This window comes from Aquarana catesbeiana, linkage group LG04 (assembly GCF_042186555.1).
Source record: "Aquarana catesbeiana isolate 2022-GZ linkage group LG04, ASM4218655v1, whole genome shotgun sequence".
Classification (NCBI taxonomy): domain Eukaryota; kingdom Metazoa; phylum Chordata; class Amphibia; order Anura; family Ranidae; genus Aquarana; species Aquarana catesbeiana.
Window position 1 is genome coordinate 202,549,340 of NC_133327.1, and position 16,732 is coordinate 202,566,071.

At 41.0% G+C, this 16,732-nt stretch overlaps 1 protein-coding gene and 1 long non-coding RNA gene across 2 annotated transcripts in view; both read right to left on the reverse strand.

The window, feature by feature from the left end:
• The window catches only part of PPM1L (protein phosphatase, Mg2+/Mn2+ dependent 1L), a 423,750-nt gene that overhangs the window by 267,471 nt on the left and 139,547 nt on the right, over window positions 1-16,732 (reverse strand). The window lies entirely within an intron of this gene.
• LOC141139725 (uncharacterized) overlaps window positions 11,023-16,732 on the reverse strand; it is a 55,236-nt gene continuing 49,526 nt past the window's right edge. The window contains exons 2-3 of the long non-coding RNA XR_012243792.1: window positions 13,168-13,341; window positions 11,023-12,134 (exon numbers count right to left, since the gene is read on the reverse strand). This is a non-coding gene — a long non-coding RNA (uncharacterized lncRNA). The remainder of the gene's footprint in view (window positions 12,135-13,167; window positions 13,342-16,732) is intronic.

The window sequence follows — 16,732 nt, forward strand, 5'->3', positions numbered from 1 at the left end:
GTGCACCAAATAGATGTTGATATAATAAAATCAATAAAATTTTCCCAATTGTTCACCATTTTTTTCTTTGCATTCATGCACTTCATTTAAAGTCCCACTCCTGTTGCTCTTCTCTTTTGACTAGTATAGGGATGGAAACACATGAGCTTACCAGGTCATGGTTTCATTTACAGTCCCATGGGATGGAAATTAGTGGCCTTATCTGGCCATAATTTCATGTTAAGTCCCTAATCCTTCCTTCAAGGCCATTGTTTCCTATCCCGCAACCCAAAACGATGCCCCGCTCACTTCTTCAGATCAGAAGGCCATTGATTCTTTTTCCACAACCTAAAACAATGCCCCTTTCATTTCTTCAGATTAAATGGCCATAATTTTTGGAAAACATGAATTAATCTCAGCAAGGGTAAATAGGTGTGTTTTTATAGCCATTTGTAATCTAATATGGTGTACCAAACAATATCAGAAATCAAATGTCTGTCTGGATCCTCCTCCTAAGGCTAGGCCTTTGGGAGCGATTTCCAGAGACTGAAAAAAAATCTATCATTGCACAATAGTGCTATTTGGCACTACTATGGAAAACTGTTAGGCAAATGTTAACGCCTAATTACAGACACTATCCCAGAGGATGGCATAATGACCAAATAAGAGTTGTAATGTGAGAAATGAAGAATAAAACATAAGTAAACAGAATTAACTGTGCATGGAATGGGGCTTCAAAAAAAATAGGATCACAAGGTTACTCTCATAGAGTATTTTAAGGGGAAAATTCATTCATGAATCTCCTATATGAGGACGCATTGATCAATGTATCTTCTACTCCTATTAAAGTCTAGAGAAGAGAGGTCAGTCAGTAGTAATGTCTGCTATGTGATTAAAGCAGAACTACAATGCACTTGAGAACCACAAACCAAAAAATGCTATTTAATTAATTTTTTAATATTCAAAGCAAACTCACCCATCTTTCCATGTCTCCATGCTTTATTTTGCTGAGAAATCTCTGCAAACCTACTACCATTCCTAACTGTGGCAATCTTGTGTAAGGGGAAATGATTCATGTAGCATTTACTGCCTGTAATCAATCTGCTCTAAGCTTAAACATGCAGGCAGGAGAGTGTGCTTTGCTGGGAAAACCCCTCCTACCCTCCTGAAGACTCCTGGGATGTATGACATCATTTGCCTAGGAATGAAAACCAGGAAGTAAATGAAGAAATGTCAAAAAGAGTTTAAAACAAGTAAATATGATATACTTCTTATTACTAATTCTAGCAGCATAAGATTAAAAATAGTCAATGTTGATTGACAGAGTAAAGTTCCACTTTAAATAGCAGCACTGTGCATTTGCGATAGATCGATTGATCCATTGCCCTAATGAGTATCTCTTGTATAACAATGTGATCCAAACAAAGATCAATTGCTTAAGGTTTAGTAGCATGACTGATCCACTAAAATTCTCCCTGTAGCTTATATAAGTGGCAGCAGAGGAACAGCACAGGAGCTGTGCAGGAGCACAATTCCACTCAAGTGATTAGACCCAAAGGGTGATTGAAAAACCCATCATAACATTAACAACTGAAGAAAATGAATTACCTTCAGATAAAAGAGAACTGGTTACCCATAACAATCAGTAACATTTCCCCAGTACTTTTTCCACAGTAGACTGGTAAATAAAAGCCAGAATTTAAATGGCTTCCTGTAAGCAAATATGTCCACTTTACCTTATGTCTGGTTTTATAAGTACATCCCAGTGAAGTAATTACATGCTCATAACAAAGTACATTATGCATGCTGTTATTACTCTACCTCCTCTAGTTTAGTTATTGTAAAACGTTCTTAAAGATGACAGATATTTTACATCAATCAGGTAATAGAAAAAAAAAAAAACAGGACTGATTTACTAAAGTGATAAAAGCTGCTCACTGTGCAAGAGAATTGTCCTTTTTCAAGATTTTTCCTCTTCCTCCTCCCCAACCCCCCACTCTTACACTTTTATAGATTTTTTTTTCTGGGAGCGCATACCTATTTCTGACAGGTACTTGCTCCTACTTACACTCTTCTCAACTAGACGAGAAGAGCGGAAGTTCATCCCCACCTGAAAGCCCCTGGGACACATCACCCAGAAGGATGTGGGATCAGTCAGAATGCACAGCAAATCTTGCACATGTGTCGTGGAGAAACAGCTGTGAAATGGAAGGAAGTCACAGTCAGATTCCCACAAGCAAGATGGCAGCACTGGGGACCCTAAGACCAGCAAAGGACCAGCCCGGGTGATGACAGCACTGGACTTCTGGACCGGTAAGTGTCTGTTTATTAAAAGTCAGCAGCTACATTGTTTGTAGATGCTGACTTTTAATTTTTTTAACAAAAGACTGTAGTTTCTCATTAACCACTTTAAGACCAGCCTCGTTTTGGATTTTAGGTGTTTACATGTTTAAAACAGGTTTTTCTGCTAGAAAATTACTTAGAACGCCCAAACATTATATATGGTTTTTCTTCTAACACCCTAGAGAATACAATGGTGGTCATTGCAATACTTTTTTTTGCACCGTATTTGCGCAGCGGTCTTATAAGCGCACTTTTTTTGGAAAAAATTCACTTTTTTGAATAAAAAAATAAAACAACAGTAAAGTTATCCCAATTTTTTTTTATATTGTGAAATATAATGTTACCCCGAGTAAATTGGTACCCAACATGTCATGCTTGAAAATTGCACCCGCTCGTGGAATGGCGTCAAACTTTTACCCTCAAAAATCTCCATAGGCGACGTTTAAAAAATTCTACAGGTTGCATATTTTGCGCTACAGAGGAGGTCTAGGGCTAGAATTATTGCTCTCGCTCTACCGGTCGCGGCGATACCTCACATGTGTGGTTTGACCACCGTTTTTATATGCGGGCGCTACTCGCGTATGCGTTCGCTTCTGTGCGCGAGCTCATCGGGACAGGGGGGTTTTAAAAATTTTTTTTTAAATTTTTATTATTTATTTTACAATATTTTATTTATTTTTACCCTTTTTAAAAAAAAAAAAAAATTGTGTCACTTTTATTTCTATTACAAGGAATGTAAACATCCCTTGTAATAGAAAAAAGCATGGCAGGACCTCTTAAATATGAGATCTGGGGTCAAAAAGACCTCAGATCTCATATTTACACTAAAATGCAATAAAAAAAAAAAAAAAAAAGTCATTTAGAAAAATGACATTTGAAAAAATATGCCTTTAAGAGGCGTGGACGGAAGTGACGTTTTGACGTCGCTTCCGCCCAGCAGTGTCATGGAGACGAGTGAGCGCCATCTTGGCCTCACTCGTCTCTATACACAGCACGGCAGAGGACGCGATCGCCTCCGCCGCTACCGACGGCTCCTGTAAGCGGCGGAGGGCACCGGATCGCGGCGGGAGGGGGGGGCCCCTCTCCCGCCACCGATAAAAGTGATCTCGCGGCGAATCCGCCGCAGGGACCACTTTTATCTGAAAGCCGGCCGCCGCACGAAAATGGGGATACCGGGGTTATGGCAGCTAGCTGCTGCCATAACAACGATATCCCCGTTCAAACTTAGGACGTACATAGTCGTGCAGCGGTCGGGAAGTGGTTAAAGTCCAACAGTGGGAAATCTGAAAATTCTCTCTTGGAGAGAATGGGGCTGGACCTGCACAACTTAGGTTAACTGCTAATTTAGCCTAGGGAGAGTAAAAGCACTTTTACTTACCTGATCTGATCCTCCACACCCCCAGCAGATGACAGCCTCCCATGCTCTGGGGGTGGACTGTACCTCAGTGTCTATATGCCCAATGCAGGGCTTGATGATGTCAGGACCTTAGACCACTGAAGCATGGGGAAGAACATGCTGTGGGAAGCAATCTAGCAGCACTGAGGATCTGATCAGTCAATCTACTTTTTCTGGCCCCCTAGACCTTAAAGTGGTTGTAAACCCTTACAGACCACTTTTTGCTACAGGTAAGCCTATAATAAGGCTTACCTGTAGCTACCCAGGATATCTCCTAAACCTGAATGGTTTAGGAGATATCCCCTGTACAGTGGAACTCCATTCCAGGAGTATGCTCGTAATCCAAAGTACTCGCATATCAAAGCGAGTTTTCCATTGAAGTCAATGGAAACTAAAATAATTTGTTCCGCACTGACTTCAATGGGATGCAAAACCGCATGCGGCCAGAGGCAGAGAGCCTTGGAAACAGCCGAAAAGGCTGTACTCGGGTTTTTCTGTGCATTTCCGAACATGGCGTTCGGCTCTGCTCGGCTCCGGTGCCCCCCACCTCAGGCCAAAAGCAGTACTGCGCACCGCTTTGGTCTGAATCGTGCCGTTTTGCGAGACAACACTCGCAAACCGAGTTATGATTTTTAAAAATACAATGCTCGTATTGCGAAACGCATGTTAACCGCGTTAATCGCAATGTGAGGTTCCACTGTATTTGCATGTGCCGATGTCATAGGCACTGAAGCAAACTGACGCAATGGCACGTCATCGCAGCTCCGGCCAATCACAGCGCCGGAGCCGCGACACCCGCAAGTAACCCCGGGAGTGATGTTGCGAGCCGGTGCTGTCTACGGGCACTGTAGTGAGGGCTTCGATCTCAGGTGAGTATTACATAATGAGCTAGTATGATATGTATACTAGCTCATTATGCCTTTGTCTTGCAGGTGTTAGTTTTTTTTTTTTCAAAGTGGGTTTACGACCACTTTAAGAGCAGTTAACCCACTGCAAGAGAGAAATTTCAGCTTTAAAAGCAATAAGAATGGCTTAGTAGTAAAAATCAACCATACCCTACACAAAATCCAATAAGTAGTGGGCAACTAAGCAGTTTAACCTACAAAGGCTGCTTGTATAACTGCTGTGACATTTGTGGTGAGAATCCAGCAGTTTACTCCCAAGAAGCACTGGGAATCTGGACTTCTTCTTGCAGACAAGAAAACAAGCTCACAGCCAAAAAACTATCACGTACATGAAAGGTTTACAACATGTAAGAGGATTTCACTTGTAAAGACGTGACAGCCTGATCTAATGATACGTATGAAGTGCTTGTAATGCTTAAAAGAAACTTGACAGGTTAGAAACATGGGAATTGATCCTGCTGAAGCAGAGCGTCAGTTGTCACCTGAGTTCTGACCAGTGCTGGCCTGTCAATGCCTGACCTGACATACATCTCATTACAGGAAATATAAATCTTTCATAAGACGCCACAGTTATACTAATCAAAGAGTAAATATTCAGATTCCTGCATACATTCAATCACTACTAGTTCTCTCATTAAGGTATAATAGGTAATATCAGTGCTTGCTTCACGCTGACACCAGAATAGCTATATCATTGCAACAGAAGCCTTGCCAGGATCCCACTACAGTATCACATCACTCTATTTAATCATGTTCTTATCAATTAGCTGTTAACTAAGGACAAAATCAAATCATCACGTCGTAGTATTGAGCATGTTACCGCAATGTGCGGCAATGGACATTACATGCGTTGGTGTGATGTAATGCCATTCATTGTTAGGCTGGGTAAAAACGTCAAGTTTTTCTGAGAGGTCGCCATACTAGTGGTGTTAGTACAGCAATCTCCCACTCTGAGCTATTGCGTTCTGGCAGGGGGGCTGCATCCCCCTTCCCCCCACATATACACACTTCCTATAACACACTGATCAGTGCTCACAGCCATTGGCTGCCAGTGCTGATCGGATGCTGGTTTTCCAGCATGCTCATTCGACCGAAGCCGGTCTCGAGGGGAGCTGTACACATGGGTCAAAAGTCAGCCGTTTCCTGACCATTTTCAGACGATTTTCGGCCCGCGTGTACCCAACATTAGACACCCCCTAAGTACCTTGCCAATTGTCTAACACACACTTAATGCAGTTATGTATTCATATTATTAAATGCATCTAGTTTAAATAATTGAATTTGTCTTGTTCAGCCTCTAATAATCCCATGAGCAGGAGACTGGGAGAGAGAAGGTTAGCACTCTGAGCCAATCAGACTACTTTTTTATGCACCTGCGCAATAAGAGGAGACATCAAAGCTATCAAAGGGATAAATCTACCAGTGTGCTGCTTTTTATCCATTGTCCAACTGTAGACTAAGGTTAGATAGAAAGAGTAGAACAAAATTAGTTCACTAATCTGGTTCTGCTGTGTGGCAGGGCTCCGTAACATAAATCCTTTGGCAGATAAAACAGCTCCCATACATGTATTTCAATTGCATATTTAGCGGTGCATTGAGTTTATATTAAATGTATTCATGAATACAGCCAGTGCCAATATTTGTATTTATTAGCTCTCATAACAACCTGCTTACCAAGAATGAGCTTGAGAAAGGAAGAACCAGCAGTGTTAAGCCTGGTACACACTATCAGTTAGAAGCTGATTGTCTACCATGTACAGCTACACCAGATTCTGAGTGTTCCAGTTTTAGTAATCTCCCCACATAAATCTTTAAGTAACACTCCATTAATTACTTGCTCATCATCCATGCTGAGTTGTAATTCAACAGCCCCCCATGTCTTACATATGCCTTCCTACTTGTAATCTGGTGTTCTGAGAGCACAAGACTAGGACTGGGCCCCTGCCTAAATGGCCATCTACGTGTACTCCGAGATTTAGCAGTGCTATCTTCATTAATATTCTTGGAACTACAGATAAAAATGTATGTTTAAAGAAATAAGAAAGGGAGCCATGTCCTCCATCTCCCGCAGAGTGGGCACATGACAGGTACGTGTCTGTTCAGTTTCTCCAGAGCGGACATGGACAGAGCCCACTCTGCTTTATGGGCAGCCGGCTGCCTCCCACACGGTCCACCCAGACGGAAGAGGATGCAGTCCTCCTCCTCTATTTTTTTTTAGCGAGCCTGACTTGTGTCCGTTTACACCCGACGATATTCATAGGAAGGCATGGATCTTCCGATGTGCCTGAAAAACTGACAGGCGGACCTGATCACATCGTGGATCAATGAGAATACTATGTATACAACTTAATAAAATTCATCAGCAATAACAAGCCTAATTGTGTATTGCATACATACAGATGCCAAAGGTATAAGAATATGGGGACATTGGTCTAAGCGGCAAAAATCAATTTTGACTACTTTTTACATTTTTTTACCTGACTTTGTCATTTATGAACTTGTCTTTACAGTCTACGGAAAATGCTCCAGTTAGAACCAATTATTTCTGCCCATTACCTCTTATAGAAGGGGTCAGCTAGTTTTAACCATTCTATCCATTTGACCAATTTTATCTCGTGGAAATAATTGTCTTGTTACTGTATAAATAGTGTTTCTGCTTTCCTCTACCATTAACCATCACCTTTGATGTGGCTCTTTTTTCATAAATACCAGGGGCTCTGTTAGAGAGGTTTACCTTCACTTCCTGTCCTGGTGACAACATTTTACCAGACAGGAATTTAGGGTAGCTCCGCAAAAGCAACATACATAACAATAAAAATGATTTCCTTTAGAACAGTAGGGGAAGGCTAGAACCCCTCTCAGTTTGTCATTTCTGTCTGTGTCTGTTGCAGATTTTCGCTCACTTCCTCCATTGTCAGCAGGACAGTAAGTGAAGGAAAATCTCTCTAATGCAGCCCTGGATAGCTGTAAAACCGAACAGGAGTTCTGATCCTTCCTCAACCTTTTTAAAACTTGAAAAAAAAGGGTTTTGGCTTGATATACTTTTTAAGTATGCCCCTAACCATCCACATAGTAAAAATGTTATAACAGCAAACACTGCACTTATTCAAAATATTACCCTAATTATGATGTTAGGGCCAAGATGTACAAGAATCAGCTGACTCTGGAGATCTTTTACACAGTAAGTAATAGTGCTAAGGAGCCAGTAAGAACTCACTGGCTACCGTACTAGCCGCTAATGTCTTTTTACAGCTTTCATTTCCTCTATTACATGTATCGATGAACAAAATGACTCTTGGATTCTCTTCATCCTGGAACCTTTACTGAGAAACTGGCGACATGAGACTCATTTATTGTTATTAGCAATGGCTGCACTTTATTGTGCTGAGATTTGTACTATTCTGTTCCAAACTTTTTCGCAATACGATAAAGTTTCAAAATGTATTTTAATGACAGTTATGATTTTCATCATGGAAAGTTTAAATATGTATTATGACATAATGACACAAATATTCTGCAATTATGAACAATGACATCACTCCTGTTCACACCATAGGACATCATAACTTTCTAATACAATCCTATATTTTAATAGCAGTAAAAGCTGAACTACAAACAGATAAAAAAAAAAATAACACAAATCATAAAACTTGCTTATTCATTAAATCATTACATGTATATTTAAATGCAAGAGTTTATGTGTGTATGAGTCCGAATTTTGTTTGATGGCAGTGTCGATAAATTTCTAAAAAAATTACAAATTTCCTAGGGGGTAAAACGTACCTGCTTCTTCTGAACGATTCTCAATCTGAACTGGCCAAAATGTTAATGGTAACCTAGAATAGGAAAGCTTCTATTGCTGACTTGTATTAAAGTGAAGGCCCTGGGATGTCATTCTAACCCTAGCCTCAATACCTAGTGATACCGTGGAAGCAGCACGCATTACATGAAGTCTGAAAAGTTTCATCCTGCACACTTGCTCCAAAGTCATCTATTGGATAGTGAATTCAGGATCTGGGTGACAGACCTTTAAAACAGGTTAGATGCCATATTTCTAATCCCACACTTAAAGGGGTGTATAGTAGTTACAAACTTTATTAGTGTCAGGAGCAAAACACATTTTTAAATATATGCTCTTATTTTTTCAGATGGCTAAATATGAAATGTTGCACTTGACTATATTATGTTCAGGTGGAGCTATAGGCTCCTAACTTTGCTTCCAGGAACTTAGCATCTTCATTGAAAAAAAAAATCAGTTTACAGAGCTCAGTAGCTCAAGCTATACAATTACTCCCCCCTCCATCTGTCCATGCTCCATCCCAGGTTTCATTGAGAGACATCTGCCCAAAAGACAACACCTTTCGCTTTGCATTTTTGGATTGAAACATATATAAAACAGCAATTTATGTGTGAACATAAAACATAGAATAAAACCCTATTAGCAGGTTCAATCACAACCCTCTCTTTTGAAGATATTGAAGCATTGCCTACCCGTTTTTGCCCAGCTGCAAGATTTCTAGCTATAGTAGGTTACTGACTGATTTTACTTGGTGTCTGAAGGTACTCTTAAAGTAAACTAATCAAGGTTCGTAGAGAGCAGAACTGCTTTCATGTGTTGTTTACAGCTCTCAAACAGTGTTCATGTTGCGTCATTTGGATGAAAACTCTTTATCACAGTGTGTTAAATCGTTGTCCCAAAGTATATTTCAAATTACCAGCAGAGTATCTGTAGATCCATGGGGACTCCATATTCAGTAGCTGAGAGATGAATAATACCATGCAAACAGTTTCAATAATTTTTTCCTTTTTTGCTGTCTGATTTTGATGAAATGTTCGTCTGTAGGGTTATGTGGGATAGAGATTAATGGAATTAAACAAAATTAGTGATGGAGGGAGAGATCAGAAGCACACAGATCAAAGAGTTCCTAGGGGTTTTGAACGGATTACCATAGTAACTTTGCATTTCATGCTTACAGTGACTCCATCCTCATGGAGAAAGATGGGAATAAGCACATAAAGAATAATAACAGTCGCTTTATAAATCCCTTTATCAAAATACAAGCTTGTAACTGAATGTAGCTCAAGATACACAAGGTCATGGGAAAGAAATATTAAAGGTCCATACTGTATATACAATGCCTGCATAGGGAGCTATCACCTCTGTCCTACATTTGTGTCTCTGATAGATATCATTGATGTCTACACTGACCACAGATGCCTGTGGACACATTAGTACTCTTCTAAAGATTTAGTTCTTCTCATGTCTGCATTAGATGTGCATATTGACTTAAAGGGTGGTGGTGTACAATGATAGGTTTGCTTGCCTACCAATGACGCATGTGCACATTCCAGGGGCTGTTTGTTCCAGTGGGAATCTGAGCGCAGATTTGAACCAGCCTATCTAAAGCCAAAACTTTTGATCTCTTTTCATATTTCCTAAAAAAAAAAAGAGCTAACAAGTCCTGAACAAGATTGGCAAAATATCACTTAAATCTCTTACACAGGCATAATTTATTAAATGGAACAAGGAACTGACTAAATCTACTTAACCACCAAATGTGTACAATTTAGATAAGTTAGTAATTAAAGGTCCGAGTTGGCAACTCTTGCATTTAAGCTGGCCATACACCAGTAACATTTCGTTTGGACATTTCTGATTTCACATTTGATTTTCTAAAGGTTAGTAGGGTCATATCAACAATGGTTTTTGACCATAGTGAAGAGAATATTTGAAGGAGCAGGATAGATTTTTTTTTTTTCTCATTTCTTATCTGAACAAACAAAGTTCTAACCCTGAATGTGAATTCCATTTAGGGGAAAATAGAACATACTGTAATGCGCATGTGCTAAGCACAAAAGAAAAATGTTTAATACGTCTGGGATTCCATTCAAGTAGCAGGTCTGGAAAAACAGTTTCAGGGCTTGTGAACTACATTAGTTGACTCAGTGATGGCAAGATCAAATGCTCCCATGAACGATTTTTCAGATTTTGGAATGTAAGTCCAAACAAAATTCTACTAGTGTATGGCCAGCTTAAGTGGTTGGGATGGCTATAGGGAGCTTCTCAGCAGAATAACTGGGGAATGTGAGTCACGATGCAGGGTAAATGGAGTGTATACAATGTAATAGCAAATTTCAAACAGTCATCCAATAAATAATCCCCCACAGCCATGGAGGTGAGATATACAAAGACCTGGAGAATCAAACACTGTTATTTGTTATTTGTGCATGGTAGCCAATCAGCTTCTAACCTCAGCTTGTTCAATTAAGCTTTGACAAAAAAAAAACTGGAAGCTAATTGGTTTCAATGCAGATCTGCACCAGATTTTGCACTCTGCAGTTTTAGTAAATCAACCACAGAGTCACATAGTCAATAATAGCAAAGTATGATGCTGTACAGTCATAAAACATAAAAGAAAAACAAGGAGGGGTGTGCCCATTCCCTCCACTCAGATCTCAAATTACACTCAGTTCCCTGCTGTATGCACTGCAGCATGGGACATAAGATCCTCACCCCCTGCCTTCTGACAATCAGAAATGTTGTGTAAATTGTATAATTTAAATGGCCGAGACTAAGATATGGCTGCAGATAGACAGGTAGAACTTATGCAGGATTTGTTTCATCTCTGTGTGTCAACTGAAGCCGGTCACTTCACTGGATATATAAGGTTTTACAACTACTTTGATACCTTCCTGTCTGTGGGAATAGATTGACTGGTCACTAGGTGCTATGTACTACAGGTTAGTGAAAACTTAACTGATTATGTCTATGGACTCTGTGACAGCCGTATTTTTTTCTGTGTTTCATGCAAATTTTTACAGAAATGTCATGCCTCAAGTTGTTTCTTTTTAAGCTATTGCTGGCCTGCTAAAAAAAAAAATATAAGAATTTTAGAAAGAACATCGACAAAGCCAATCAATGTATGGCAGTAAAAACAAAGAAGGTGCCAAGGTACTCATAGCAACAGATCTAATTTCAGTTTAATGTACTGATTTTTCCTTGTCAAAAGAAGTTTATTGAGTATACAATGTTATAAAGATACATAAAGTAAGTTTACAAGGATCTATAAAGTAAGCTCATTGTTTTACAGTAGGGTTTATATAGGTAAATATCATGAAATTTCAAATATTAAACATTGGGTTCACGTAAACCTAAATTAAAGATATATATAATTTCCTTAGTTACTTTTGTAGGTATTTAAATGATTTATACCTACTATACATATTGTTTACAAGTAGAGTGTATATAGGTCAAATAAATTCTGATAATGAGCTTTAATCGTAAGGTGGAGAAAAGGAAAGAGAAAGAAGAAAAAGGGTTGAAAGGTAGAGGTATGGTCCACAAGGTTGTCCCGCTCGTCAGTTTATTATTCTTTTTAGTTCTCTTTGAAGCCTTAGAATGGGTGTCTCTGTAAGTCATAATGTACTGATTTTTGAGTAGTTGCTGTGTCTCTGGACTTCTTATACCATCATCGTTCTTTAGCTGGCATTACAGAATACGTCTGTTAATCCTACATCACAGAATAGAAAGAAAAAGCGAATTCCTTTAACCTAATCTTCAAGGCTATTCTGAAGAAAAATCTAATCAAGGTGATTAAAATTAGTTTTTCTAAAGACGTGCTTCATATAATAGGATTGTCAGGCTTGAAAAATGATTGAACCTTCGATTTCTTGTAAAATCTGTACATTATAACAATGTAAGAAGATTCCTAAATGACATGTATTAAGGTAGCACCTAATTGTATGAGTTGGCTATGAGTACGCCCTGGAGCTGGTCTTGATTAATTTTCCATTTTTAAACTTTCAGTGGAAAGCAGAAATAAAGCTTGCCATGAAAAAACGAAGAGTTCAACTCTCTTCAACTCTGATCTAAGCTGTGTCCTTTGGTTGCTTATGAGGACAACGTAAGAGACCTGGACCTTTTCCATATTAGCTCTGCAACAGTTCCAGTTTTCAGATTAAAGAAGAAAACCCCCTTTGAGCTCGTTTACCAAAGCAGTGGTGGATCGCTTTTCAAAAGGCGATTGAAAGGTGATGAGGAGGCGTTGTAACGCCTCTTCACTGTCTCTTTTAACCCCTAAAAACCTGCACCACCTTGCCACAGTCCTATTCCATTAAATGGGTCATGTTCGGTGGGCGGTATCGCCTGCTGAACATGACAAAGGAGATAATTGTTGAAATGCTTACGCCCCCATCTGCTGCCTTGGCAGCTTAAGGGGGAGCAGTTGGGGCCAGTAAAAACGTGCCTTATCCCTGTGTTTTTACACCTCCACCTCAAACTGCAAATGTAATCCAAGCCTTAAGTTATATGTTAACATTTAAAGAACACACACGGTATATTATAAAACATTTAATTTCCAATCTCCAACCTAACAGCCCAACATTTATTTTAACTTTATTAAGACAGTAACTAAACATGATTCATTGTCACATTGAAGTGACCACTCTCGAGACAACTAATGAATGTGAGATGAAAACCAGTGGCCAATATAAAACAATAATGAGATACATACTTTAGTAAATATGTCAACATCAGTGACTGACCTTCCTCTACAGAATTCAATTATCCCAACTGCAGATTCATCTTGGGAAGTAAATGACAAGTGATCTGTCCCTTGCTGTATGTCATTTACTCCTCTGTGACTTCCTAACAGTATTACAGCACCTTTCTTCTGTCACTGTATGTATATAGCTATGCATATTCCTCAGCGAGGACACCTACAGGAGACAAAGGGGTTGATTTACTAAAGGCAAATAGGATGTTCACTCTGCAAGGGAATTTTCCCCCGAGCTTCCTGAATGGGGTGACAGTTTGCAAAGTATATCCAATCACATGCAAGGACATTTAAAGAAAAAAACATTTTTTTGCTTGAATTGTGGTAGTCAGCAGAGCTTCACTTTATTCACTAAACTGAAAACAGGAAGCTATAGTAACAGGTGTATGTGATGCCGAGCTTCCATGACTGAAAGAACTGAAAATGAATGAAAGGAATGGGTCTGGGAGACAGTGGCGTCTGGTGGGTTTTTTTTCGCCGCGCTGTTTGACGGTCGGTCCGGCTCCTGGTACTAACGGGCTGTGTGTGCTCTGCTCCCCTCCCATCTACACACCCGGACTGACAGCCAGACACCGGGAACTGCGGCTGGAGGAATGAGGGAGAATGAGGGAATGAGTCCAGCCAATCTATAACACCCTAAAAAAGAAAAGAAAAGTGATTTCGCGCAGTAGCCTATTACCTGAGGACTAATTCTCTGAATATCGTGCAATCTGTTTAGATTACACAATATTCAGAGGATTAGTCCTCAGGTAATAGGCTACTGCGCAAAATCACTTTTCTTTTCTTTTTTAGTTTGCTTGTGTTGTTGTGAACACTATAGATTTTGCTGCAATTATCCTACAATATTCTTCACCTTTAATTATTCACCACTGATAGCACGAAGGACACTCACCACTCTAATCTATAACAGCCGACACCAGCACAGGGACACTACATAACGCACAGGTTGATGATCCCCGGCTGTTTGCGGTCGCTACGGCACTTACCTCATCGTGGCGGGCAGCGTGCAGCAGCTTGGCTCCAAGTCCTTTCCTCCATGGCGGCTACCAACTCCTCCCCTCCTCCTCCTAGGTGTCCAATAGGATCGCTTGTCCTTTCAGCCAATCGGGTGATGGGTATCAGACCCGCTTCCCAATTGGCCCGGGAGGAGGATAAGTGTTGCAATATTCATTCGCTGTTGCAACGCACCTAGATGGGCTCCAGACGCAATGCTCTGCACTCCAAGCCCACCCTATTTTTAAGCCTATCAGGTGCTTCAAAAAACACACCCCTACCCACCCCGCTATAAGAATTCATGCACCCAGCTTCCTGATAAGTCTGAAGGATCTGCAAAGAACTTAAAGTAGAGCTATGGTTAAAAATATGTAATGTAGTTTTTTAAGTTTGTTAAAATTGTTTTATTAATTTGCATTTAGCACCTAATTAATGTGCCAAAAGCACCAACAAGTACCAACAAGTAACACCGCTATTCAGAGCAGGCTAGTGTTCCCACCTCCGGCATAGTCACCATTGATTAACAAGCTGCTAGCTTGTCAATCAGCAGCTGGCCACCCCTAGTCCTGTCTGCTGTGACTATGATCACGAAAATATGTGGAAAGGTTCTCTAGTCTGATGAGGCCAAAATCTTTAACAAGGAGCTATGTCTGAGGGAACATGCCGAATTGAGAATCTTACTAAATTATTTCTGTTTAGCGTTTGAGCAAGTCTGGCAAGGAGACTGTGCAAAAGCTTTAGAATCCATGTTGGCAAAGTTGATAGAGAGTCTTAACCCAAAGACTTGTAGTTGTAATTACACGAAAGGTGGTTTATTTTATTTGAAAAAAAGAAACACGGAAGTTGGATGTGATATATACAGTGCATTTGCAAACAAAATATTATCCAATTAGGGTTAAGATTTACTTTAAAGGGCGTGGCCTGACCTGGCATGGAGAAAGACGTGTGATTACTGAGCTCTGCCCGCCACAGGAGTAAACTTCAAAAATACTGAGGTATTATTTCTCCACTTCACCCCTTAACTATGGGAACGGCCTCCCGAAACTCCTCTGCCTCCCGCTCTCGCTCCCCCAGAGATTTAGCGGGTTCCCAAGGCCAGAACATTCCGGAGATGTTCAGGGCCGGCAGAAACAACATGGCGCCTTCCCGCCTCGGGCTCCCTCACTCTCCACAGCAATTGGCACCGCCATCTAACCACAGCGCCTCGCTTCAACAACCCCCACATCCCCACGGCGGGGAAACAGGAATAGAGCTCCTACCTCCACCCCCAATTGATCTGCAGGATCTCCGCTCAATAGCGGATGACATTAAGGAGACCCTGTATGCGGCCATTTCAGAACTTAGGCTGGACATGAGGGAGCTCAATGATAGGGTACATGTCGTTGAACGTACCACGGAACGACAAGAGGAGTCTCTCCACACTGTCACCACCCGCATTGATTCACATACCCTACAAATGCGTGATATGCAAAGACATCTGGAAGACCTCGACAACCGAGGAAGAAGGCACAACTTACGAATCAGGGGTCTTCCAGAGTCTATTGAAGGAGAACAAGTCACTCAATCTGTAGTGGCCATTTTCAATAATATCCTGCAGCGTCCCCCTCACACTCAAATCGATATGGAGAGACTTCACCGAGCTTTGCGACCAAAAGGCAGGGAGACCGATGCCCCACGAGATGTCATTTGTTGCATTGTTGACTACAAATTAAAAGAGGACATAATTAAACGAGCTAGGGGTATGCAGCAGATTCTACACGAGGGCCACCCTGTCCAAATCTACCAAGATCTCTCAGGGATTACACTGCAGCACAGACGCGATCTCAAGCCCTTGCTGGATGCCCTCAGAGACAAAAACATTGTGTACAAGTGGAAGTTCCCCTTCTGTCTTATTGCATCCTCTAATGGCCGCTCGGCTGCTCTCAAGGTCCCTGAAGATTTACCACAATTTTGCTCCACACATATGGCTTGCTCTTGATCTCGGTACCTCTCTGGTATGCAGCTTTTCGTCCCAGGCCATCCCACCGAGACGGGCGCGGGGACGAACCCATGGAAACACAAGGCTCTGGAAATCGCAGGCACCGTTCGCCCTCCATCCTGAGGAACCACGCCATCTACCGCCCTGGACCACAAGAGGCTACCTCCACCGTCTCACCGCGGTCACGAAGAGCTCGCAGAGGTCGCTAATGGCGGGATATAGAGACTATATCACGAATCTCTGATTGCCCAGTTCGACCCTCCATCGGCCGTTTAACCCTTCCTTTTTTTTTTCTTTCACCAGTTTTATATTTGGAACTTTGTGTTATTTTTATTTTTTGTTGGAAACTCTCGCTAAAAGGAATTCAGCTCCGACAACGGCACATCTGCCCTTCTCGTCCGGCCTCTCATGTGCTACCTAAGCAACGCATATCTGCCTGCGCATTGTCCCCCAGACAACGCTTACGCTTCTGCTTCGTGAATTGCTCCGCCCTACTCCAGAGGTAGGCTACGCAAACCAACGGCTGGCCAAAACAGATCTCAATGTCACAGAACTACATTCCCCATAAAGCTCAGCGGGTGTA